The 27918-nt window shown below is 37.5% G+C and overlaps 2 long non-coding RNA genes across 7 annotated transcripts; one reads left to right on the top strand and one right to left on the bottom strand.

The window, feature by feature from the left end:
* Nucleotides 1-67: 67 nt before the first annotated feature.
* On the bottom strand, nucleotides 68-6674 carry LOC144196800 (uncharacterized). Of its 4 annotated transcripts, none has more exons than XR_013326379.1 (3): nucleotides 5794-6674; nucleotides 5503-5697; nucleotides 68-1051 (listed from the first exon to the last, which is right to left on the bottom strand). It is a non-coding gene; the product is annotated as an uncharacterized LOC144196800 (long non-coding RNA). The 4 variants fall into 4 exon arrangements; XR_013326380.1 differs by having other exon boundaries at nucleotides 5836-6674; XR_013326382.1 differs by having other exon boundaries at nucleotides 5503-5676; nucleotides 5836-6674.
* Nucleotides 6675-13748: 7074 nt separating this feature from the next.
* Nucleotides 13749-26829, top strand: LOC144196874 (uncharacterized). Of its 3 annotated transcripts, none has more exons than XR_013326394.1 (3): nucleotides 13749-14116; nucleotides 15570-15642; nucleotides 26350-26829. It is a non-coding gene; the product is annotated as an uncharacterized LOC144196874 (long non-coding RNA). The 3 variants fall into 3 exon arrangements; XR_013326392.1 differs by lacking the exon at nucleotides 26350-26829 and adding an exon at nucleotides 19442-19815 and having other exon boundaries at nucleotides 13749-14088; XR_013326393.1 differs by lacking the exon at nucleotides 26350-26829 and adding an exon at nucleotides 19442-19815.
* Nucleotides 26830-27918: the final 1089 nt, after the last annotated feature.

Here is a 27918-nt window from a genome sequence, read left to right as displayed (position 1 = left end):
CATCTTCAAAGCTGGCCACAACCCTTTGATGACTGGATACACTATATCCACATAAATTCCTGTTTGTTTTTACAGTTGCAGCATAGTTTTGTATCTGTTGGTACATTAGGATAAGAAAAAAAACATGAACACAGGAACAGGAGTGTATCACAAAAAAAACATTACATTTATTGTATTTGACATTGAATATGTGAAACCAGTGTCAGATAAAGGTGGAGAGAGCCTCTTCATTAAAATGGCAAACCAACACTGCCACCCTTAGGTCATTTGGGAACATAGCACATTGACGACTGAAACAACATGAGGAATTAACGCTACTTCACAGCCCAAATGCAATAAACCAAAATATTGAATAAAACAATTTAACATTCATTAGAAACCTTACTTTTAAATATATCTTTAGTAATTAGCAGATATGATTATTGCACGATAGGTGCATAGAAAACACCATACTAAAAACTCACTCTTGTACTTACCCATTATTCATGGTGACTAGTTATCTATGTTGACGTCTATTTATTATGTCTACTACTTATTTATTGATTGTTTATCAATTCATATTGTTATTGGGGTGGCGGGGTGGAGGTTCGACTAGTGCCCTGTATTTGGCTGCCCACCGATTCAGGGTGTTTGTCCCCCGCCCTCTGGCCCGGAGACAGCTGTGATTGGCTGCCTGCGGCCCCAGTGAGGATAAAGCGGTTCAAAAAATGAGATGAGATTATTATTGGGGCGGTCCTGCGACTTGTGGTTAACGTGTTGGCCTCACAATTTTAGGGTCTTGGGTTCAAATCCAGGTCGGTCCACCTGTGTGAAGTTTGTATGTTGTCTGTGGGCCTGTGTGGGTTTTCTCTGGATACTCTGTTTTCTTTCCACATTCCAAAAACATGCATGGTAGGTTGATTGGAGACTCTAAATTGCCCTTAGGTATGGTATGGTAGGGTATGAGAGCTGTCCGTCTCCTCATGCCCTGCAATCGGCTATCCACTGGTTCAGGGTGTTCCCCGCCTCTGGACCGGGGTCAACTGAGATAGGATCCAGCACCCCCCGCGACCTAAGTGAGGATAAAGTGGTTCAGAAAAAATGAATACATACTATTGGTGCGGTATTCCATACAAGCACTTTGAAGCCAGGCAAACAACCAGTCTTCACGCATAAGATTGAACATAACAAACTTGTCTTTTAATTTTTTTTAATGAAAAGAATAAAGGCTTTTGTTATTGCAGCTGTTATGTCTGCTGGTCAAAAAAACTCTTCCACCTGCACGGGCTTCATCTTATTCAGATGTTCTCCTTTCTTCTTAACACAAATCACGGGAGTACATGCACACATTTTCATTCTACATTTTTAACTGAATTATTATGTATTATAAAATTAGGACACAAAAAAACATTGGCGTTACAATAGATCAAGTTGCTGCGAAAATACTCGTGGGAGGCAGGTGAAAAACACTCCATATTTCTTGACTGTGCCTCGATCCCATTTTACATTGAAAGGTCCAAAAAAGTAAACACAGGGGTTAGTAAACGAGGGCTTGTCTGCCATGATACTGGTAGGTCACACATTTTTGCCTGCCAACCTTTCCACTGATTTAGCGACACGCAACACACTTAAAGATATATTTTTTCTGATTGCTGAGTTGGCATATGGTATCCAATATTTGTCTCTTAGTTGTGACAACACATTATTGCGTCCATCATTACTTCTTCTCCAGGACCTGTTTAGCTACAGGTGGTGGTGAATGTCTTGTCTTTTTGTGAGTGTGTACAAAATAATTTTAAGCTGTGTGCTTCTAGGTGCATATATATAGTGTAACAAATTGGCTTCTAATGTTGAGGTTGTATTTGCATGCTGTTCCAGATCGCACCGTGTCACTGAAATGACTTGCAGAACAGTTCGATGTAATTACAGTAATTCCTCGATTATCGCGGTTAATTTAGACCGGACATGGCCACCACTATTATATTTTGTGTCTTCAGTGCAGTCCCAGTAGCAACAGTGGCTTCCGCTAATGTGTTTCAGCGTGGATTTTCACATTTTTCTTATTTTAAAAAATCAAAGAAATCCTCAGTGCTGAGTCCTAGTTGTAAAAATGGCTTACGCTTACGAGTAAAAAAATTTAGTAATTTTTAGCGGAAAAAAATCACAAAATAATGAATTTGCAACGAGGGAAGACACAGTAATGGAGGGATTACTTACTTTTTTTGTTTTGTCCTCAGTACACGTGTTGGTGAAATTTCAAAATAAATGATTAAAAACAAAAGTTGTCAACCTCTTGGTCGATATTAGAGTATGATTACACTCGGAATTCATTGCAAAACATATTTGGCCTTATCAAGAGATAGCAGAAGTAGGGGAGAATAAAATAACTATTAAAACAGACTTTTGGCAAACATAAAACAGTTTCTCTCTCTCTTTTTGACCGCTTTATCTTCATTAGGGTTGCAGGGGGTGCTGGCCCCTATCCCAACTGACTTTGGGCCAGAGGCAGGGGACACCCTGGTGGCCAGCCGATCGCAAGGCACAAGGAGACGGACAAAACGATGCACACCATACCTAGGGGCAATTTTAGAGCGTTCAATCAGCCTGCATGTTTTTGGAATGTGGGCGGAAACTGGAATACCCAGAGGAAACCCATGCAGGCCCAGGGAGAACATGCAGACTCCACACAGGTGAACATGACCTGGATTTGAACCCATGACCCCAGAGCTGTGAGGCCGACGCGCAAACGGCTGGTGGTGCCCAGAAAATTAAAAAACAAGAAAAAAAAGAACTCCAAATTTGTGTGAGTGCATTTAATTTATTGAATTCAAGAGTTTTAATCTCCAGGAAGCAACAGTTGTTGCCACAGGACAGATTAATGCCTTCTCAATGGCAGACGGCATGTTTGCACATTACATTGAGTTCTGTTTATTTTCATTTCAGTGGCAGTCATTGTTTTAGTTTTTTTCTTTTTTATTAATTCAATTGTTTTATCAGAAAATGATAAATACTCTACGTAGACAGTGGACATGTGATTAAGTGACTTTTTTATTCTGTAAGGTTGAACATTGACTATAAATTGTAGGCATAATGTAATTTTGTATAACAAGAATGTGACAATATTTTATTTTATTTATTTATTTTTGATTGTCAATTTTAACTTTTCACTTGTTGGTAACTTCGCAATTTATGTTTTTTTTTTTTTTAACCACTAGTTTCAATAATCCAGTTAATGTTCCACTGGTGTATTAGGTAGATGATATCATAGCGATGTTGTGGCAGTCATCAATTACCATTTCCTTAGGTCCTTTTGTCACTGTGCAGATGTTTCGTTTGCCTTATCTGGTTATCAGATAAGCTATTGACTCCTACATCATGCTATTTATATGCAAATACATTATTATACTACTTAGGTGGCATCACCATCATCTCCTCCCTTGCTTGCCTGAATATCAAAATAACAAGTCTTAAAGTGAGGCAGACTTCTTTCATGTGCTTCTTAGTAGAATATGTTTAATGTTTAATTAATTGAAATAGGACCATAAATCAAATTTGGTGATGTGGATAAATGTAAGAAAATGGTTTGAAATCAGTCAAATAAAACCAGTATTTCCAGAAAGTTGCTGCCTGACATAGATGAACACATTTTATCAATGACAATGCTATTCAAACTAATTACCCAAAACAGCTTTTTTACAACAACAAAAAAAAACTTTGTCTGAGGGCAGGGGTGTCCAAACTATTCCACAAATGGTTGCAGGTTTTTGTTCCAACTGATCCAGCACAGACAGTTAAACCAATGAGGTGTCCACTGAAAGCGGCAGCACCTGACGGCAATCCACTGATAACACTTTAAAGACACCAGATTGGTAGAAATGTATCATTTTCTTCGGTTGGAATGAACATTTGCACCCAGGAAGGGGCTTGATGAAGGTGGTCAGAAATTGACTTCCAATCTTTCTTTTAAGTTATTTGATACCCAAGCTCTGTAGTAACCCTAATATTCAAGTCATTTGAGAATGTTAAGTTTTAGATCATCCTGCTGTTAGACCTTATACACCAACCTTAAACTTTTAGTAACCTTGACCATTAAAAATAACACACGGCAACACTTTGCATCAGGGGTGTGAAAACTAGTCCACAAATGAGTGCAGGTTTTCATTTCAACCCATAAAGAATACAGATTTTGACTAATCAGGTGTCCTACAAGTGCAATCAGTGGATTGCAGTCAGTTGCTCCTTGTTTTCTGCTGAAATGTTATCAGTTAAAGTGTCTGTGCTGGATCGGTTGGAACAAAAACCTGCACCCACGGTGGCCCTCAAGGACCGGTTTGTCCACCCGTGCTCTACATTCATCAATGAAAGCTCATCAAAAAATATATAAATATTAAAGCAGTGGTCCCCAACACTGTTCCCTGAGAACACCCATTCTGTTTTCCATGTCTCACTACTGCAACACACCTAAATCAAATAATCCAGATTGTTATTCATTTTATGAAGAGCTTGCTGAAAAATTGATCATTTGATTCACGTGTGTTAGGGAGAGACAGGTGGAGAACAGACTGGATAGGTGCCCACAAGGACTGTAGTTTGTGACCTCTGTATTAGAATGTATAAGCTTTGTTTTCTTTTTATTTGCGGGGTCTTGTTCAATATTTTCATGTATGATATACCAAAAACTCACCATTATCGGTGGGGTTTTTCCACAAGTCGGTAAAAACCTATTAATACCTGAGATATTTCAATAAGCTCATCTGAATATAGTCACAGTACACAATAGCGTACAACTCTTAATGTTGCCTTAATCAATAGTTTACTCAGACTAGCTCAGGGTTCAGGAACTTATGGCTTGCGAGCAAGAGATGTCTCTTTTGATGGGTGCATATGGCTCTCTGCAGACCTGTAAACTAAAATGTGGAACCCCGAGGGTGACAGAGCTGGGTCCCGCAAACACCAATAAAAGCTTCGCATTGGCACATCAAAGTGGCGCTGACACTCACTCTAGTGCCACTGCATTGACCAATATGACACAATGGCACAACTCTGTGTTTGCAACTCCCTCTCGAATGCGCTCCATTGACCTATAGGAGCTTCGTATTGACACATCAAAATTTAAATGGCGCCAATACTAACTCTACCGCTGCTTTAGTCATATTTTTTTAATTCAGTAGAAACCTTTGCGCTTGCTGCATACACTCGTTGATTGTCAACAGCGTGACAATGTTGTTAAAATAATTGAGATACTTATTGTACTTAAAGTGTTTCCCAAAGCGGAAACCATGAAGGACCAGCCAGGTCCGATCACTTCTCCGGCCCTGTGACGCCTTCAGATCCGGCCAGCATCATCGCAGAATTTCCTACTGACGCCTACAGTCGCCTACAGTCTGAATGATTCCAACCCTCAAAAACAATTTTATTGCTATAAAAACGTTACTGCAGCTACAGCTGCGACACAAAAAAAGCACCAACAATGACCTCATACAATAGAAATATTATTCAGAAATGTAGCCATATTTTACTCACCAAAATCGTCATCGTCGTCGCCGTCGTCGTCATAGTCGTGGTCGCGATCGCCGTCACCGTCGCGGTCGCCATCGCCGTCGTCGCCATCGCCGTCGTCGCCGTCCTCGTCGTCGCCGTCCTCGTCGTCGCCGTCCTCGTCGTCGCCGTCATCGTCATCGCCGTCATCGTCATACGCTGTCATACACATGGGACTAACTGTTACAATACAGCAGAAGGAGCAACACCTCAATGCCGCTGGAAATCCGGAGCTGGACAAAAGTGCTGGGAGAAGAAGCGACACTGCAGACCAACCATTCCATCATGGGATAAGATGGAAGAGCTGTCGGCGCTTACCAGGCCGGAAACAGTGTCGAAGTGTTGTACTCTGCTACTGTTGATTCTTCAGCTCCAGACTACTGAGGAACTGTGCGGATAAGCTTGAAAATTTGACTGCATATTCTCTACCTTGGTCACAGTCTGCAGAGGTTCCCCATCTTGTGGAAGACTTCTTGTGTGTGGTTCCAGTTTTATTCAACTCTATAACGTCTTTTTCTTGAGTCTGTGTCCGTTTTTGCTACTGCAACCAAGATGGCGCCGCTCAAGTGAAAGCCAGTAGCGGTAGCTCCCTCCGCTTTTGCTTGTTTTGGGTTATTGCTGCTTTTCTGTCTTAATTATTTGATTTAATGCTTTTTAATGATACCATATAGTAATTTGCTTTGCTTTGAAACTCTGTGCTTATGCTTTGTTGTTGTGCGGCCTTTGCCACTGTATTACCTAACTTGTAACTCTGTATCTGCATTCTCATCCTCTTGCTACTATTACAATGAAATTTCCTGCATACAGGATGAATAAAGGTATCCAATACTTTAAGGCATCCTAAATGTTGTTGAACGAGCGGCACAGTGTCATGGACATGATAATAGCTCACCCTGACCCATGTACTGAGGAACCTATGTTGAGTATGTTTTGTTACCATGACAACCACCTTCCAAGGTACGGGTTGCAATGAGAAAATGAAGCCCGGAGTGCGGGGATAAAAGACAAAAGTCAATAAGTGCCTCTTCACAGAGATAGGTGTTCATAGAATACACTTCCAATGGTTTAAAATGAAATTGTCCATGGATACGTCTATGTGGCACATTCGGCACAAACAACCATTCAAGGTCGACATTTCCACACTACAATAGCAATTGCTCTTAGACAATAATAATCCACACATTAAAAAAAGTACAGGTGAACTTTCCCTCTTTTTGGCTTTGACATAGTAGTGTTTTGTACAATATAATAAAACTGTTGTATGTATATTAAATATACATCTTAATTTATTATATGCAGGGGCAGTCATGTGCTATGGGCAATGAGGGCGTCCGAGCAAGGTGCAATCTATTTGGAAATTTGGTGTTCTTCCCCGGCTTGCATATGTTTTCTCTAGGTTTCCGGCTTCCTTCCACATCCCCGAAAACTTTTGTTGTAGGCTGGTTGAACCCTTTAAATTGCCCCTAGGTATGAGTATGAGTGAGAAGTGTTATCCATCTCCTTGTGCCCTACAATTGGCTGGCCAGCAATTAAGGATTTGCCCCGCCAAAGTTGGATGGGATGGGTTTCCAGGACACACTTCTGCAAAATTAACCAGGAACTCATGTCCTCATTCAAGGGTAGCATTTATGAAAAAATGTCTGAATAACAGACATGTTTGTGGTTTATTTGGTTAGTTAAAATATTTTACAATGCATAAACAACAATGTTTAAGTGCTTTTTGAACGTGTATCAAATTCACATTAATTACAAAGTGAGGTATTCTTCTTTTTATCTACATTCTGAGGCATAATTAACAACAAGAAAAACAAACAAAGAACACAAGAACAACAAAACCCAAACATTACAGGTCTTCATGAGGTTGGACAACGGTACCTCTTCCTTTTATGTAACATCCACCTGTTCTCTCATGAATATATTTCATCCTAACCCTATATCTTACAATACGATAATGATTAAAGATTAATCCATTGTTTCAGGCAAACTGTATTATGAAGATGGACAACAACAATTGAACTATAAATATGTCGGAAAGTGGCCTAATAATAATGTTGACAGAGATTATTTATTGACTTAATTTCATTTAATAAAATAGCAGGAGAATGTACTCCTTTATTAACTCCACTTTGATCCTGTAATTATGTTTATGTTTCAATACGTACCCGGGTTAATGGGGTGAGATGGAACAAGTCTGGCTGGATTAGTTGTTACACAGGAAGGTGAACAACAAAATGTTCAAATGTTAATTACAAATTGGCTCAGCTTGTAGACAATAAAGAGAGCAATTACACTGAGATGGAATCAAATGATACATTTAATTTTGCAAGATTTTCAACAAACACTGGAGTATTTCATTCACCGTTTCCAATGAGCCGTCCATGTCACAATAAAGTAAAAATAAAATCTAAATAAGTACTGTTTATTCAGTTCAAAAGTCTAAATTGAATGTATATGTTTATATGAGCTGATACTCTCTCTCATAAATATAATTTTGAGAGCTGGTTTCAACAGTAAACTCTCTGTCATAATTTGAACCTGTTCTACAAAAGTCCAGGCGACCAAAGTCTGGACGACCAAAAGACCGGGCGACCAAACGTCTGAGCGACCAAACGTCTGAGCGACCAAAGAAGGGTCTGCACCTCACTGACATGTTTTCAAAGTCTGGGGAACAGTATCGATACACAACAGTGCTATTCTTACTGATGCACTGATGTCAGTTCTACCCACACACGTACTGACTAAAAGACTCGAGCAAAGGTGCATTGGATAATGGGTATAAATGATAGATCAAGGAAGGACGTGATATTTGGGATACTCACATTTGATTATCAAATATTATACCAGCATTGATAAACTCTGTGCCCCAATGTTGGCAATCACTTTCTGAAAATGATTCTTTCTCAACAATTAAACAAAAACATAAAATGAATAAGATTTTGTGTTTTTTTTCAGTTGATCAAACAATGTTTTACCACTAAGATGGTCACGATGATGTTGTCTTTACCTTAATCATCAAACGGCTGAATGAAGAAATATGGAAATATTTTAAATGATGTTCATGTTCAACTCTGATAAAAAAATAGAGCCTAACATTGGCCACATGACTCAGTTTTTATTTACCAAAGAAGCTGCATAATGACCATTTTTCAACAAATTATTTAAATAGCTCCAAGAGTCAGTCAAATCGATACATTTCCTTGTATACAATTGCAAAAATGATGAAAATGGATTTTAATGATGCTTACTGTGACTGCTTGCTAAATGTGTCTAGTATTTTCCCATCTGGCATTAAAGGTACCTTTTAGTTCAAAATATAGACATTTTCTGCTCATCTCAGTGGCAAATGTATCTATGAGCAAAGATCAACAGGCCTCCTTTGGAAGCAATAAAGGAGAGCCTTGAGTATATTTATGGTTATTATTTATGACAAACTCACATTATTACATAATTTATTTGGTCTTTCCTGGTGGTCACAGCAGATTACAAGACAGTGTCATAAATTTTTCGTGCGTCCAACCAAGAGGCCACACTCCATTTATGAGAGACTAGAATCAGCCCATACTACACGAGCTGTCGGAAAGAGTGCAACGCGTGGGCACCCATTGTTAGGGAGGCAGGCCAAGTAACTGTCAGTCAGTGATCAGCACAGAGGCATTCTTAGGTATAATTCCAGTGCTCCGCAGCAAAAGAGCAAATATATAAACCGACTTTGGACTTGTTTCCTTTGCTATTAACAGGAAAATAAAAGACAAGGGAGTTGGTCATTATTTGTGTAAAGATTGATATGACCTACACCTAGCAATGTGAATGAAGTGGGATGGATGCAGTTATTGTCATGGGCGATCGTAATAGTATAATCAAGCAGGAACATATTTCTTTAAAAACCAAACAGTATGAAGTGCTGCCACCCTGGGTGGGTTCAAAGACTGAGAGAAATACAGTGAAAGGGTTCAAAATGTTGAACTTCTTTTGACACAATTTCAAAGTTGTCGGACCAACCATTTTGATGAGTTACAACATTTAAACCTTTTTTTCTTGAAATGTAGCTATGTATATATATATATATATATATATATATATATATATATATATATATATATATATATATATATATATATATATATATATATATATATATATATATATATATATATATATATATATATATATATATATATATATATATATATATATATATATATATATATATATATATATATATATATATATATATATATATATATATATATATATATATATATATATATATATATATATATATATATATATATATATATATATATATATATATATATATAACAGATCTCTCTTTTCATGGTGCTGAGTGTCCAGTAAAACAGTGATTTAGGTAAGCAATAATTCGGTCTATTTCCTATGTAATGCTGATTAATGAATGTTGGTTTGTCGGCTTTTCTCCAATGAACGTAGTTTTCTATCCAAACAACAATAAATGAAAAACCATTGGTGATAAACACATGGCCTTCATGTTGCAATAGCACCTCTGGTCAGTTTGTTGTGCTGTCCATTGAAGAATCTGCCAGTATTGAATAGACAAAATTCCACAGAAAAGCTTGGACGAGTTAGTGTGTGAGGTTACTCATATTTTGCCTATGAAGGCAATAGGCGTCCAATCCATTTTCATTGGGCGATTGGCAGTTAAAGAGTCCATTCATTCACTGCACTTGTCAACAGCACATTTCAACCAGAGGTTCCACTTTAAATTTATTGGTCATCTGGCAACTGCATTTGAACTTTACTTGAGTTTGAGTTAGATTTATTGGATAAAGGAACTAAACAAATTAATGAACATATACATGTAATTACGTAAGATTATAGCCACAGGTTAATTCCCTTGGTGAAATTAATTGCGCACGCCTGCTTTAATATTAAACCTCTTTTTAAAGTACATGCTTAGACCACCAAATTTTGAGAGCGACCAAATCCAGCGACGAACTGTACGTCGACCAAACATCCGTTTGACCAAACATTAGGGGACGAAGTGTCCATTGACAAAACGTCTGGTCACGTAATCAGGTTACAGATGCTTTTTTATATGCAAATGACTCAAGAAACCCCCAAAAAGTACATGCATTCCTCACGCGTTATCTTAATTTCAAAATATTGTCGTGGAGGTATTTATTCTCACTTTAAAACCTCCCCACACCCTACTAGGCTTCAATTGGCTGTCTCACAACAACCACTATCCATGTTTCACGATTCTCTCTTATGTACTTTTGGCTGCCGTTCGTCGTCACAGAGTTCTGACAGTGTTTTTTGTTTAGTTTTTCCAAGAGTGGATAAAGAGGCTGCATCTTTTTTCATTCATTCCAAGAAAATTTTCAGTGCGAATCAAAAGAAGTGATCATCGGGGGACCCACCCAGGATTCAATAGTTGATCTCAGAAATGTGAGGTCAATGTGCCAACCAATCGGTCGAGGGGCATAACACCAAACTCTCTTGTTATTGGAACACTCGACATTACGTGGGAATAAAACAAGAAGGCAGACGAGGCGGAAGCAGCAACCATTAGATCAGCAAAAATCAACGAAATGATGGAGCTATTTCACGAACTTTGTCTTCAAAAATTCAATTCAAAAGCCTTTATTGTGATCATACACAGCTACGTATAACAACATTGGTGGTGCAACTCCAAACTTTTCAAAGTGTTTTCCCAGTAAAAAAAAGAAAAAAAACATAAATGGTAGTATGAAAGTATAAAAAGTCACATCCTGGCTAGGTGAATTCTAAAATATTACACAGTCTAAGATATTACACATTGTTATTGCACACTCCGAAGTTATTTCACAAAAGGGATTGTGTGTCGTGCTAACGCAAGTTCAGAGTCCTGATGGCTGTGGGGGAAAAAGTGTCCTTAAGTCTATTTGTCCCCGTCCTCGTGGAAAAAAAACACCATTCAGAAAAAAACGAGTCACACAATTCCCCCCCCCCTTTTTTTTTAAATGTGCACCAACCAGCATGGCAGAAGGCCAATTTAAATCCAACCAGTTAAGAACCTGTGGTGACTAATAAAGTGGGTGAAAATTTTAATTTGTATATATTGTGTACACAACGCTTCTAAAAATAAACAAATTCTCTTAGAGTTCATGAAACAACAAACACTAATATCACAATATCATCAGGGACGCATACTCATCTAATTGCCTGAACCACTCTATCCTAGGGTTGTGGAGGGTGCTTGAGCATATCCCAGCCGCCTTCGGACTTTGGGCCTGAAGCGGGGCGATCGGCTGGCCACCGATTCAGACAGCCAGAATCGGTGGCCAGCCGATCGCATGGCACAAGGAGACGGACAGCCATACACAATCACATACAATTTAGTTTCCAATCAGCCTACCCTGCATGTTTTTGGAATGTGGAAGGGAACCGGAGTATCCCGAGGAAACCGACGTAGGCCCAGGGAGAACATGCAACCACCACACAGGTGGACCGACCTGGATTTGGACCCATGACCCAAGAGCTGTGATGCTGATGCGCTAACCCGGATTGCCATGGAATGTATACTTTAGTAAAATTTTCTGCAATATTCAAAGAATATGGGACACATTAATTGGTATTATTAAAAATTAGTTTGGGCTAAATTAATCTTTCAGAAGAGAACTACTCAGTCACCTCTAGAACCACCTCTTGTTAATATGTTTGCATTCTTTTACAAATACTTGCAGTGGAAGAGGAGCTTTGTGAAATGAGTTTACAATCTACGGTGTCCGGATAGAGAAATAGGGATAAAGTGAGACGTTCCCCCAAGAGGAGGCCACGGGGCCGGCCCAGAACATACTCGGGAGGCTCCAGGAAGAAATTGATCAAAAGGCGAGGGAATTCTGAGCTTCCCTGCTGAAATTCCTGCCCCCGTGACCTGACCTCATATAAGCTGAGGAAAATGAAGATGAATATTCTTATATAAATATATTGATTACGTTGTCTGAGCTTTTTATTTTGAACAGAGATGCTCATTATAATCAAATCTTGGGGTCACGGGAAAAAAATTGGCCACACCATTCCATATTTCATTGGGGAAGTTTGAGACATTATTATAATTGTGCATAAATTATGAAACATTAATTAGTGCTTTCATTGGTTGCTCTTTGTTCCTTGTATTGATCACCCGAGACTGGTCCGTTCTAAACACAACTGCAGAGGCAAATTTTATGTCAAATTGTAAGCACAACCAGGTAAAGATGGAGGGTAATTGGATTTACTTATGCAAATAGTTTACTACTGCCATAAATCATGACAAGGGAAAGTCATGTGCCCTCTATTTAGTGACCTGAAATAGTGTGGGAGGAAAAATTAACTCTGCTCTGCAAGCACTTCCCTCATCAATTCAGTTGGGGTTTATTGGATTTTATCCTGCTGGGTTTAAAATGCAGTGTGTTTGCTTAAGAGCTATTGGGAATAACTATCTTCCCCTTTATGAAAAAGTTATTTAATATTGTCTTGCTCCCCACCTAAAATAAAATAAAATTTTACTGTTTTACAAAACAACCTCTGTATCGGTCTTCAATGCATAATGTAGGAAACTCATGCAGGGGTTGGGATGTATTGTCCATGATGGACATCATCTTGACAGTCCATAAGAGAGGTGGGCCGACTGACCATCTTATTCAGCCTGTTCTTGTTCACCCTGTCACCATTGGCAAGCAGACTATTTTTAGCCTCACGATAAGAAACTAAGTACATTTACCATACATATGGCTACATAAAAAAGTTGGATGGACTAAACCCATGATGTCTTCAGTTAATCATTTTATTTATTTCATATTGCACAGCAACTTTTGTTTATGGACGCCTCTCAAAATGTCTACAGGTTTTCAAAATCTAAATAAAGTCAAAATCAAAAGCCTTTATTGTCAATATACACAGCTGCATATAACTATTCGGATTGGATTGGATTGGATAACTTTATTCATCCCGTATTTGGGAAATTGCATTGTGGCAGTAGCAAGAGGGTGATTAGACAGAACAGCCAAGCAAAAGCACAAAGAAAATCAAAGTAAATGGAATCATCAATCATTAAAACATAAAAGCAGCAAAACACAAAACAAACAAGAGTGGACAAAGCTACCGTGGCCGCCGGCTGCCGCTTAAACAGCGCCATTTTGGTTGCGGTAACTGAATCGGACTCAAAAAGACGTTGTAAAGTTGGACAAAAACTGGAACCCCACAGAACAGCAAAGCAAAAGCACAAAGCACAAAGCAAATCAAAGTAAATGGAATCATCAATCATTAAAACATAAAAGAAGTAAAACACAAAACGAACAAGAGTGGACGGAGTTACCGCAGCCACCGGCTGCCGCTTAAACAGCGCCAATTTGGTTGCGGTAGCTGAATCGGACTTAAAAAGACCTTGTAAAGTTGGGCAAAAACTGGAACCACACACCGGAAGTCTTCCACGAGATGGGGAACTTCTGCAGACTGTGACCGAGGTGGAGAATATGCAGAGTCGCTCTTGCAAGCTTATCCGCACAGTTACTCAGTAGTCTGAAGCTGAAGAAAACAGCAGCAGGGCAGAATACCTCGACTCTGTTGCTGGTAGGGGCCGACAGCTCTTCCATCCCAGGTGTTGCTCCTTCTGCTGCGTATTGTAACAGCTAGTACCATGTGTGTGACAGCGTAGGCATTGCTGACTGGTCCCCCCCCCCCCCCCCCCAAAAAAAAAAAAAAGAAGTGGCCGAAAGATGCCAGGCTTACAGAACAAGGAAAGTCGTAAAAACATTAAAGTAAAAAGTATAAAGTACAAAGTAAAGTAAAAAGGAATGTATTAGGAAATATTAAAATGTCATTTAAAAAAAGATAGAAGGGCTGTAAAACATGAAAAACATAAGAGTCTGACACCCTTGGTGCAGAGCTACTGCCACAGGCTCCTACTTGAACGGCGCCATGAGAGAGTTTAATATCTAAGCACTGTTTAATATCTAAGTACTGTTGAAACCAGCTCTCAAAATCATATTCATGAGTTTAATATCTAAATACGTATCTAATATCAAAATATCAATAAGAGCACTCATCTAACACACTGGCTGCTTCCATTGACTGTCATAGGCGTCCAATGAACCTTCATTGTCTCTGGGAGAACTTGAAATGTTGAAATACTTTAGATGGTCATTTTTGTCAAAAAAATAAAAGTCTTAGTATACTTTTAGCCTAGAAATTTACATTAAAATAAAAGGTAATAAGTAAAATTAATTAATTAAAAATATGACAAAGCAAATTCACAGATGGTGTTTTTATTCAAGCAGTAAAACTTAACAAAAATGACATATACAAACTTTTACAAATTCTGCACAGAAATTACAAATACAAACTTACAAATTAAGTACACAGGGAATTCACAGATGGGACTTTTTATTTAAAAAAACAGTATTTTTGTATAGGCGCAAAAACATTTAGTATGATAGTAATAATAGAGGTTATCCTACTTCACGGTTTTTCGATTATGGCGGCCATGTTTGGTCTACATTATCTGTGATATTCGAAGGATTACTGTCCCACCGTTCTTTTTAGTCTTAAGGGCAGGGGACAGAAGGGTGTTTAGGGTGGTGATTTTTATTCCAAATATTACGTTCATATAATATGGAGAAGTTCAATTATAAAAAGCCAACAGGAGGAAATGATTAAAAATAGGTACCGAAGACAAGAGACAGGGGAATTAGCTCTGTCTTTAATTACACTATGTTGAAATTAATCAAAGTGAGGGATGAGGTTCATTTCCTACTCATCTTTAATCACCATCAATACGAATTGTGAGGAACATTCTTCTTTGAAAATTCTAATAGTATAGCATGCCCTTATTTTACTTTTTGAATTTATAATTCACATTGAGAAAACACTGATCAGTCATAGAGCTATTAATTTTTATTCATGTCCACTCTCATTACATTTACCTTCAAGGATGTACTACATTTTTCCAATGTTTATTTATTGTCTAAAAACAATAACAAAAATGCATTAAGTTCATAGACATTAATGTAAACTTTAAGTATAAATTAATTTGATATGTAAATTATATATAGGATGCAAGAGCATAGCAATGGATTTAGTGTCTTCAATGGGAGAGGAATCACCGTAAAGGACCAAGAAATCAAGGTGGAGAAAAATCATTTTTCATCCTCTCATACCTATATTTGACACTTTAACAAATCAATGCAGGGTTGCAGCTCTCAAGCTCATATTGATATGGTTCATCTAACTACAATGATCCTTCTACTTACAAACTTAATTGGTTCCAGAACTTGTTTTGTAACTTGGATTTTCTGTAAATAGAGCAACATTTTATATTTAGTACATTGTCTAATTCGGCTCTCATCTCATTTCATGAACCGCTTTATCCTCCCTAAGGTCACGGGGGGTGCTGGAGTCTATCCCAGGTGACATCCTGAATTGGTAGCCAGCCAATCACAAGGCACAAGGAGACTGACAACCATGCACTCTCATACCCATACCTAGGGGCAATTTAGAGTGTCCAATCAGCCTACCATTGATGTTTTTTGAATGTGGGAGGAAAACAAAGTACCCAGAGTGAACTCACACAGGCCCAGGGAGAGCATGCAAACTCCACACAAGTGAAGATGACCTGGATTAGAACCCAGGACCCCAGAACTGTGGGGCAGACACCCTAAGAACTCGCCGGGCCGCCCAATTCAGATAGTCAAGCTTCTATTTATTTGCAATATTTTTCCATTGGAAAACTCACGACTCTAGCTTATGGGCATCGTACATTGCTATTGTCCTCCTTAACTTCTTATAAACATGGCGCTTATTTACTTTTAGTTATTTAAATTGGCTGTTAAAATCACTGCACCCACTTTCTGTGCGTATGTGGGTTGCACTAAAATATTAAACTCTGGATTGCCGCATATCCAAAATATGTATACACTGGTACCTCGTGGTACAACATGCTTATTGGACGACATGCTCTTGGTACGACGGAAATTTCGATCGAAATTTCGAGATGCGACCAAGCCAGGTGGCCATGACATGAGAGTCTGTTTATCATTGTAGCACACTGTCTTTTTTTGCTGCATCTCTTTCGTGTATAACAATATCTACGAGCACCGAACTATATATTCAGGCGAGTTTCGACCAAGAAACGCACAACGCGCATACCCACCTCTCTTCTTCCTTTACACTTGCTCCCCTCAAGGCTGTGTACTGAGTTCTCTTATGTACTCACTGTACACATACAACTGTACACCAACCCACCAGTCTAACTCCATCATCAAATTTGCTGATGACACCACTGTGGTCGGACTCATCTCTGGAGGGGATGAGTCGGCCTACAGAGATGAGGTCAACAAACTGTCTTTGTGGTGCTCAGTGAATAATCTTACACTGAACACCACAAAAACAAAAGAAATAATCCTGGACTTTTGCAAACACACCACAGATTTGGCCCCACTCCTCATAAATGGAGTATGTGTAGACAGGGTCAAGTCATTTAAATTCCTGGGGGTCCAAGTCACGGATAAGCTCTCATGGTCTACAGACACCAAGGCAGTATTATAGAAGGCCCAGAAACGGCTTTGTTTCCTTAGGGTACTCAGGAGGAACAACTTGGACACTAAGCTTCTGGTAACCTTCTATAAAGCCACTCTGAGGAGCATCCTGGCATACTGCATTACAGTGTGGTACACTGGAAGCACGGCAGCAGACAATAAGGCCATGCAAAAAGTGATTAACACTGGCCAGAAGATTGTCGGCTGCTCTCTTTCCTCACTGGAAGACATTGCCAGCCCTTGTTACCTCAGCAGAACCAGAAACATCATCGGGGACCCAAACCACCCTGGTCACAATCTGTTCCAGCTGCTGCCCTCTGGCAGACGCTATAGGTCTCAAAAAGTATGGACAAATACGCTTAGGGACAGTTTTTTTCCCCACATCCATCAGGACTCTAAACTTGCGGTAACACAATACACAATCCCTTCTGTGTAATAACTTTGGGGTGAGCTAACATGAAAAGACGTTGGGCGGCAATCTGCTTCTTACTGGCTGACTGAAGGTAAATGAAAGACAGTGAGTGGTAAGTGATCCGCTCGGGGATGATGCGATGTATCATCACGGCAGAATACCAAATTACGAGTCTGAAATTATCACTTATTTGGGTCTTTTGCCGGGAAAATGCACCTTATGGAGAAGGACTACCAATTTTGTCATATGCAGTTTCTGGGTATGATGACAATCAGGCTTTTGTCGAGTCAATGATGATGACAAAGCCTATGTCTGATTATTATTATTATTCTATTTTAGGAGAAAGGCATCAGTGCCAAGAAAACAATTAATAGGCCCTTAGTTTGATAGAAATAAAACATTGACACACATCAAATGTAACTGTAAAAACGAGCAAAAGGCATAATACTAATCATAAGCCAGTACGACACTCAAGTTGCATTTGGTCATTCCTTTTTTATTTGAAAAAGACGGAAACTCCTTAGGCCATGCCACATTTCTATATAATTGACACTCCTATCAAGGCATCACATAGAACAGATAAATTACTATGCGCCCAGCTGATTAGACTCAATTTTTCACCTCTTCATCAACCATGTGTCAGAATTCTGTCTCTCTGAGTTGTATAACTTGTGCAAGACATCAAGTTGGTCTCTCTTTGATTCTCCAGCCTGTCACATTGCATTGAGTCTTGTAGGGAGAATGGAATTATACCACAAGGCATGCATGATATAAGAGCATGAGAAAAGCTGCTTGTTTACATACATACCACCATGGAAATAGAACAACTGTGCTGAAAAGTTAGCTCTTATAGTGTGCATTTTATTTGGTCAATCTTAGATTTTCTTGATGGTCATTCAAATGAATCACATTCTTAAACTCTTTTTTCTAATGTGACAGCAAAACAACAAGAATAAATAAATATATAAATGTTATCGAGTGATGAGTTTGACTTGTTGGCTTGGAAATTGGGTTAAATTAAGCAATTCCTATTTGTTCAGATCATCATGGAAATGACATATTTTGTCTCAATAATATGTAATTATGCTTCTCCAAATATCGTAATATTGTAAAGCAAGAAGGCTGATTGGACACTCTAAATTGCCCCTTAGGAATGAGTGTCTTCTTGTGCACTTTAATTGGCTGGCCACCAATTCAGAGTGTCCCCTGCCTATGGCCCAAAGTCAGCTGGCCTCACAGCTCTGGTGTCCTGGGTTCAATACAAGGTCGGTCCACCTGTGTGGTGGTTGCATGTTCTCCCGGGTCTGTGTGGATTTCCTATGGGTACCCCTAGGTACGAGAGTGAGTGTGCATGGTTGTTCCCCACCTCTGGCCGGAGTCAGCTGGGATAGGCTATAGCACCCCCACGCCCTTAATGAGAATAAAGTTGGTCAGAAAATGGGATGAGATGACAGGAACAATGGATGGATGTAAAAAAAGGATACATAAAGGTTTAATAATGAAGAAAGTTTAAATAAAATCACTATATATATATAACTTCGCAAATAAAAAGGCTCATTATGTTAATGTAAGAAATTGACTCACATAGAACATATTGTAATCATTTTATGAAACAATATGATCCTGAGTTGGACTGAAAAGATCCAGTGGTCACTGATTTGTGCTGCTTGTTTGAAATCTTTCTGCCGATGAATGGAGAATGTCTTTTTTTTTTTTTTTTTGCTGATGACCTTACAGTTATTTCCACTCGAGGATGTTGTAAAATATTTTTTATTTATCCTTGTGGGTGGGGAGGTAAATAGTCTACCACTGTCCTGTTGGACTTTTTGACATTCTTTGGAGGTGGTTTTTCATTTGCTGGCTTTTTATTTTTACACAAGTACACATTACATTTTGGGCAAGTCCAGATCTATATCTGACCATTTTATATTTTAGTGCCTGTTGCCATAATATATTTATATGGCCCTTGTTCTTTTAGGCAAAGATGCTTCTGAATAAGTGCCGCAGCAACCTTGGCCGACTGCTTACTTATTGAGTAGGCAACATATAGAAAGAGCTTCTTAAGTATGTCTGAATGGATTGTGACAGAATTGAGCTGAATTGCATTCTTTTAAAATCTTAATTTCCTCTGGTCAGCACAACCTCTGTATTAGAAAAAAATTTAGGTACTGGAATCTGAGTGGGCCAGCGCTGTACACGTTGACTAAAATGTTTAGAAATTATCAGTGTGAGCATAAGTGGTTCAGAAAATCAATGAATTAAACTTTTTTTTTTACAAAATAATTCTGATTATAATAATAATTAATCATTGTATTTTTTACTAACTATTCTTATCTTGAAGCCTTTCTCAGGATATCCAACAGCTCCTTTTTAATTGAGCATTTCAATGGAAATTTACTTTGGTTACACTTGCATAGGTTTTTTTGTGATGTAGCTCCCAAGGCAAAATAAAACTTTTGCATGAATCAAAAAATACCTTCAGTTCGATTTATTCCCTGCTCATTGCCATTAAGTGATGGGGGAATTTGTGAGTCATGTGACATTGAAAAGCTTCACTATGCATCCCTCCAGTCAACATCAATTTGTATTCATTTACCATATGTACATTATCCAAATCTTATAGGCGGTGCCAGCGGGTGACCCGTCTTCATTTTTTTTTTTTTCATCTCGAACCTTGTGTTGCCTTTCAAACTAACCAAGCCCGCAAGTATCCTCACTGTATAGAACGCTGTTTGTATCTTGTATTGTCCCTTGAACAAAGCAAGTCCCAATAAATACCCACTGATTTTGCCATCCGCTCTGCATTCACAATTGAGTTTAGATTTAGCTTCACCTTGGTCGGCATCATTGTTTAGACAAGGATGACGAATGGGCATGGTGTGAAGATGAACTAAATTTGCCTTTTCCCCCCACAATTTTCTAAAAATCTGCATCTAGCTTGATAGTTCCACTCAAATGTATAGCAAATGTTTAGAGTAAAAATCAGATGCCGAGGCATTTTAACATAACTTTAAGCAGAAATCTGATATTTAGGAGCAAACATTATTTTTTTTCTTGCTAAATAGAGCAGATGTTGCATTGGGAATATTCACAGTTCATGTTATTATCATTTAAGAACACATTTATTCTGAGAAATTTACTTTCCCAGAACAGTATCAATAATGATAATAACGCTGATTACCAAAAAAAACATCTACAGAAAATGACAGTAAATAACAAGCATTAATGGCCAACAGCAGAATTTTAAACTATGTTTTCATTTCATGAATGAAATCAGAACAGACCGTGGTTAATGTATTCCAATGAAGATAAATAGGTACCCACCGAGGTGACAGTTAGACTTTAAAGAACAGGATAAAAAAATAAATGAACAAATAAAAAAAAGTATATATATATATATATATATATATATATATATATATATATATATATATATATATATATATATATATATATATATATATATATATATATATATATATATATATATATATATATATATATATATATATATATATATATATATATATATATATATATATATATATATATATATATATATATATATATATATATATATATATATATATATATATATATATATATATATATATATATATATATATATATATATATATATATATATATATATATATATATATATATATATATATATATATATATATATATATCCTTTTTTTTATTTGTTCATTTATTTTTTTATCCTGTTCTTTAAAGTCTAACATATTGCTTTGCTAAGGATAAATGAAGTACTTGAATACCTATATGCATACATATATGGGTGAAATTGCGTTGGCTGGATTTTCTGACACAACTGCAACATAATATATATATATATATATATATATATATATATATATATATATATATATATATATATATATATATATATATATATATATATATATATATATATATATATATATATATATATATATATATATATATATATATATATTATGTTGCAGTTGTGTCAGAAAATCCAGCCAACGCAATTTCACCCATATATGTATGCATATAGGTATTCAAGTACTTCATTTATCCTTAGCATATATATATATATATATATATATATATATATATATATATATATATATATATATATATATATATATATATATATATATATATATATATATATATATATATATATATATATATATATATATATATATATATATATATATATATATATATATATATATATATATATATATATATATATATATATTATGTTGCAGTTGTGTCAGAAAATCCAGCCAACGCAATTTCACCCATATATGTATGCATATAGGTATTCAAGTACTTCATTTATCCTTAGCAAAGCAATATGGGCATAACTATTCTTCAATTTTGTGATCCTCAATTTCTTCAGTTTGTATTTTGTGTTAATGAGTTACTGCTGAGTTTGATCCTGTCTCCCCACGGTTCCAATATCCAGGGTTAAAGTGTTAAATTGGCAGCATCACAGCACTTCCTATAATAATTCAATAATAAATTAAAGGCTTTAACTTTTTCACACATACAGTTTACAAAAAATTACAATTAATATACATTAGATGAAATTTAGGATATGTTTGAGGAAAGACCCGTCCAATAGTACTGACCCCCGCTGGACATATTTCTAAATACAACTGTGTACAACACTACAAGACTTATGTGAAATTCTAAGTGTCTTGGTGAGAATGCTGGTGAAGACACTTTTATTTCTAGTTTAAATTTCAATCATTTCCCAATATTTTTGGAAATATATATCCAAATGATTTGCTGAGCATCTTAATCGAAAAATTAATCTCAACGTTTTCTATGCATGTGTAAATTTTCTGGAGTAGGATTTCTACTATTTTCTACTATTTCTTCTGTTCTGAATGTCCTTGTTATTCCTAAATGAATGTTATCTGTAGTAGGCTGTATATGGCCCGTGGGGCCGAGGTTAAAAAACATATACACTCACACGACCGGGGGCGGGGCAACCGCGTCGGCGCAGCGTCCGGTCGGCTGGCTATCCGGTCGGCTAACTATCCGTCCGGCTAACTATCCGTCCGGCTAACTATCCGTCCGGCTAACTATCCTTTGGCCCAAACGCCCATTCGGCGAACTGTCCATCAGCCAGACGTCCATCGGTGAAACGTCTTTAGGCGAATCCGACCGTCACATTAGTGGTTAGAATTAGGGTTAGCGGATAGTGGTTAAGTTTAGTGGTTAGAATTGGGGTTAGGGGAAAGTGGTTAAGATTAGTAATGATAATTAGGCTTACCGGATAGTGGTTAAGGTCAATGGTTGGAATTAGGGTTAGGGGATAACAGTGGCGGTCTGTGCATTTTCTAGTATTACCTTGAACGAACCAATCCAACCCTAAAAAAATATTTTATGGCTAAAAAATCTTGACTGCAACTACAGCGGCAAAACAAAAAATAATCAATAAATCTATGCACTACAATGGGGTAAAATCCACTTGCTAGCAGCATTTATTGATTAAATACAAATACTGGAGCTTTTCAGACATCACAACTGGGCCAGTTGGGTGATTTCCCCGGGAAAAGACATCGATGGACGGCAATAGCGAAACGGCAAACATTGCACTGAAATGGGGTAAAATCCACTTCTTAGTAGCATTTAGTGATTAAATACAAACACTGGAGCTTTTCAGATATCAAAACCGGGCCCACAATTGAATTATTATTTAGGAAGATAGCCAAATTTTAATCACGAAAAATATTTTTTAAATGTACACAATATCCATCCTCCTTTCTTTCTTCCTTCTTTTCTATCGCCATCAAAGCTAATGTTGAAAGTTGAGCCTGTACTGTCGTATTTCTGGCATAATCTGTCTTGAAAATGGCTTTAAATCAACACAAAAATACATTTGCTTGTGCAGCTAGCTCCAGATAGTTTAGTAGCTGTGGCTGATCACTAGCCAACATAGTTGGTGAAAGTGATGAAGTATCCCTATGCTTGCGACAAGGCATTGTGGTGTTGCCAACTCGAAACCTGATTGGTTAAAGCAACAGTCTTATTGATGCTTGCTAAATCCAGCAGACTGTGCAGAACTGATTGTGAAGGCCTTGGGGCAGATTTCAGACCCTGGCAAAAAATGTTGGCTGAAATTTGATTGGTTAAATGCCTCGGTATGAAAACTGAAGGCCTTGAAGGCCCCGGTGGCCCACCACTGGGGAATAGTGGTTAACGTTAGTGGTTAAAATTAGGGTTAGGGTATAGTGGTTAACGTTATTGGTTTGAGTTAGGGTTAGGGGATAGTGGTTTAACATGATTTATGCAGCAAAACAATCGTTCGAGAGGAAGCAACCTTTCGACAAAAACGCTCTTTGACTAAATATCCATTTGACATATCGTCCGGGGACATGTCTCTATAACGAACTGTCTGGCGACGAACTGTCTGGTGACATGTCTCTATAACGAACTGTCTGGCGACGAACTGTCTGGTGACATGTCTCTATAACGAACTGTCTGGCGACGAACTGTCTGGCGACGAACTGTCTGGCGACATGTCTCTATAACGAACTGTCTGGCGACGAACTGTCTGGCGACGAATTGTCCTTCGACAAAATGTCCAGTTGATGAACTGTCTGGCGATGAGGGAAAACAGTAAGAAGGAGAAAAACCCAAAAATACTTAAAATAAATGTCAAGATCAAGGAGAAACCGATATAAACAACAGACAAATTAGGAATTTCAAAATGGAAATGAAGGCATCGCTTGACCTTAACTATCTTTCTCTTTATCCAAAAAAATTCCAAAACATGAAAATATATGGTTTGGATCTGAGGTACGCTTTCACACTAAATTCTATTTAGAAGACCGCACCTTTGGATGAATTACCATGCATTTACATCACAAAATATTAATTTATATTGTACATGTAAAGGACTTATAAAAGTCTTGAGAATTTAAAATGCTATTGTTGAGTGGCTGTAGATATAGCTATATATTTTATATTAGAGAGAAGAACATCTATAAAACCTAGATTAGATCCGTGAGGTTACCAGTCTTTAAATACATTACTTGAATGAAATAAGCAGTGTAATGTATGCATGAGTTTAAATCCTACAAATATAATGAACTAAGCAGTCTTTTTGGCATGTATCTCTTCTTTTTGTCCGTCATGTACAAAGACTTTGTACATGACGGACAAAAATGACTAATTGGCCAAGAGGAATCTTTACTTGAATGGAAAAAAAAGAGTGTGATATGTGTGTGCATGTTTTTAAATCCTATAAATACAATGAACTAATGATTTTTTAAAAACATTAATCTTTTCTTTTTATATATCATGTATCAAAGACTAACTGGCCAAGGGGAATCAATCAAATAAGGCAGACTCGAGGAGAAAAGTGGTTTTCAACATGTGGCTATAATAGGGGCTTATGTTGTGTACTGAACAATTTTCTGATAACATTGACAGCGGTGACGGCCATGGCAGGACCACATGGAATTGAGGCCATGTCAGCTTCAATTTCCTAGCCAACAATCCTACAGGGACCTTTGCTACATCAATGGTTACAGGATCAAACATACAAATGTGACGATGTTGCACATATTCACTTAGAAATAACAAGCAGAAGGGCTTGGCTTCGCCAGTCACTCCTGCTTGGGCGAGGTTGTTATTGAGCGTGTTTGATAATCTCTTTGTGTAAGTAGAAGCGCAGTGGCTAATCCATGCGTGGGCAGATTGCAATAAAAAGTTGAAAAGTTAGGACAGAAAAAAAAGTTTTCCCCGGAGCACCTGGAAACTCGCTGGCGGAAATTATTCCAAAAATGGCGTTGGTAAATGACGTGGAAAGCCGTCCTACTTTATGACTAATCAGCCACGTGTGCGTTTAGGCATGTCATGTAATAACAACGATGCATACATCAACTCTGCGTTGAGCTCTCACAAATGGAAGATTCACTCTACACAATTATGAAAGGTAAATAAATCCAATCACTTGTGTATTAGGATCAGACAGCCGTTTCTGGACACCATAAAACATTTCAACTCTCTATGATGCACGGTTTAGAAAACTGTAGCAAGATAATACATTAACATACACACAAACACACACCTAGACATCCATCGATAAATCATGCTTTATAAGGTTTTATGGGAGAAGACACCAGACAGACAAAGTTATCTAGCATTTAATTTTTGGTAAACAAGTGAGCCAGTAAAAAAATCCCAGGGGAATTAAGGTATTTTATCTGTTCCTAAGATAATTGGCGGATCCCACTCCACTAATTAGAATAAGTGGGCATGGCCCTGATCAAGCCATTCCTTCTCCATCTATTTGTGTAGGAATCTGTGTTTGGAATTAATTATGTTAGCTATTTCTATTGGTGTTTTTTATTTTCCATTCCATCTCATTATGTTGCGTTAAATTATTGTTTGATGTCCCCTTTGTGTTTCAAAGATTTTGGCAACGCGCTATATGTACCCATATGTTTTCTGAATGAGTTACTCTAGTCGTGTCTTGTTTAAGTTCAACAATGTGGACATCTGATTATTTTTTGATCAAATATGACATATTTTACAAAATCACAGGGAAATACACAGTAAGTTGAAAGAGCCACACATGGCTTTAGACCCTAAGGTGCGACTAAATAAAAAAAATAATTCAACCCTTAAACATTACAAAACAAAAAGACAAAAAATACTAAAGTTCTATATCTACAAACAGTTTAAAATTATTAAACCGTCACTGCCCTATAGTGTCATATGTACTACTATACACAGAAAGACAAATATATCGTCCTACTTACAGACGTTTGAGATTACAATGATGCAAAAACAAATATTTGAAAATTGGAGTATCTATTTTGTAATGTGATATTTCAATTATCGTTGTATGTATTTTTTCCTGTTTGAAAGGGTCATCCAGCTGAGTGGTCGAGTGGCTACTTGGTGGCTTCTATTGACAGGCTGCTCCTGCTGCTTCTGTTTGGTGCGACGGATGAGTTCAGTCTTATTTTGGTATTTTGGACAAGGTGGCCCGGGGTCTAATTAGCACGCTGACCTCACAGGGCTAGAGTTGAGGAATTGATCCCTCATTCCTTACATTGTGAAGTTTGTGTGTTCTCCCCGGGCCACCGATTCAAGATGTCCCCTGCCTTGTGTTCATAGACAGCTACTCAAACTTGTCTGTGGGTATGAGTTTGAGCATGAATGATTGTTTATTTCATTGTGAACTGAAATTGGCTTGAAACCAATCCAGTGTGTCTAATGCCTGCTGCCTGTGGTTGTCTGGGATAGGCTCCAGCACCCCCTGTGACCCGTGTGGATAAGCAGTAGAGGAAATTAATGAACAAAAGAAAAAAAACATTGCCCATGACAGACTTCACATAACAATACATTTCCTGATGACTTCATCAATTCCAGCTATGCTCACCCCACAGAGGTGTCAAACTCAAATTATAAATGGGCCAAAACAATACGGTAATAACCAGGATAAAGTCTAGGGAGAAACTCAAGGTCTGTTAATTTAAACTTGACTGCATTTGTTCATTATCTCTGGGTTGAACACTGTTGTTCATTGCTTGTTCATACATAAAGCTCAAATATAAAAAATCCCAAATATCAATAAAAATATATTTTTTCAAAATCAGTCATGTATGAGGCTTGTTTATTGTTTATTTTCTTTCTTTTTTTAATTTTCTGGTCCTAAAATGATTACTTTCTAATTCATTTCTGTCATTTTATCTTATTCATCATAGAAAGGAATATAGACCAAAAAATCATACCAGTTAATATGATGAAGTAGTCTTTGAGTTGAGAACTCCTGCTGCATTAAATCAGTCAGAAGGAAAATGCTCCTCAAATGTTGTAATTTTGTAAAGCAGATACAAGTGTACAATGGCCTCGAACATCTAGAATTGCCTGCTAAAATATCTGACTTTTATATTTTTAGGAGAAATGGTCAAAAGACACTCGAAAACAGGTTCCAAGAAATACAATGATGAGCATTGGGATATGACCTTTTTGTGACTCCTTACCCCCAGAATGGAGCTGCTTTTAGAACAGACCGGCAAACCTTAGGTCATCGGGGATTAATTAGCTTTCTGAAAGCTGGCCAGCAGATGTCAAGGTAATCTTTGGATGGAAGCTGTAGAGGTCAATGTAATACCTCACAGCAGAGAATGGAACTCACCAATGTCTATGGGATGCCTACATAGAACTTTGCAATCCACTGTGTGTCGTGCACAGTGTATGTGGAGGAAATAGGGTTAAATATCCGTTTGGTTTCATCCGATACTGGTAAGATGTAGTTGATGGACAAATGTTTATTTTTATGTTTATTCATCTTTTGATTCTCCAGGAAAAACCAATGTTTGACAGAAATTTCATTTGAATTGCAGCTGTGTATTATATGTGTCATTCATTCATTCATCTTCCAAATCGCACATCCGTGAAAGGGTTGCTAGTGCTTAACCCAGCTAACTT

This window comes from Stigmatopora nigra, chromosome 5, assembly GCF_051989575.1.
Source record: "Stigmatopora nigra isolate UIUO_SnigA chromosome 5, RoL_Snig_1.1, whole genome shotgun sequence".
NCBI classification, from domain to species: domain Eukaryota; kingdom Metazoa; phylum Chordata; class Actinopteri; order Syngnathiformes; family Syngnathidae; genus Stigmatopora; species Stigmatopora nigra.
The sequence above is the reverse complement of the archived record's forward strand: the minus strand, read 5'-3'. Positions and strand labels throughout refer to the sequence as shown.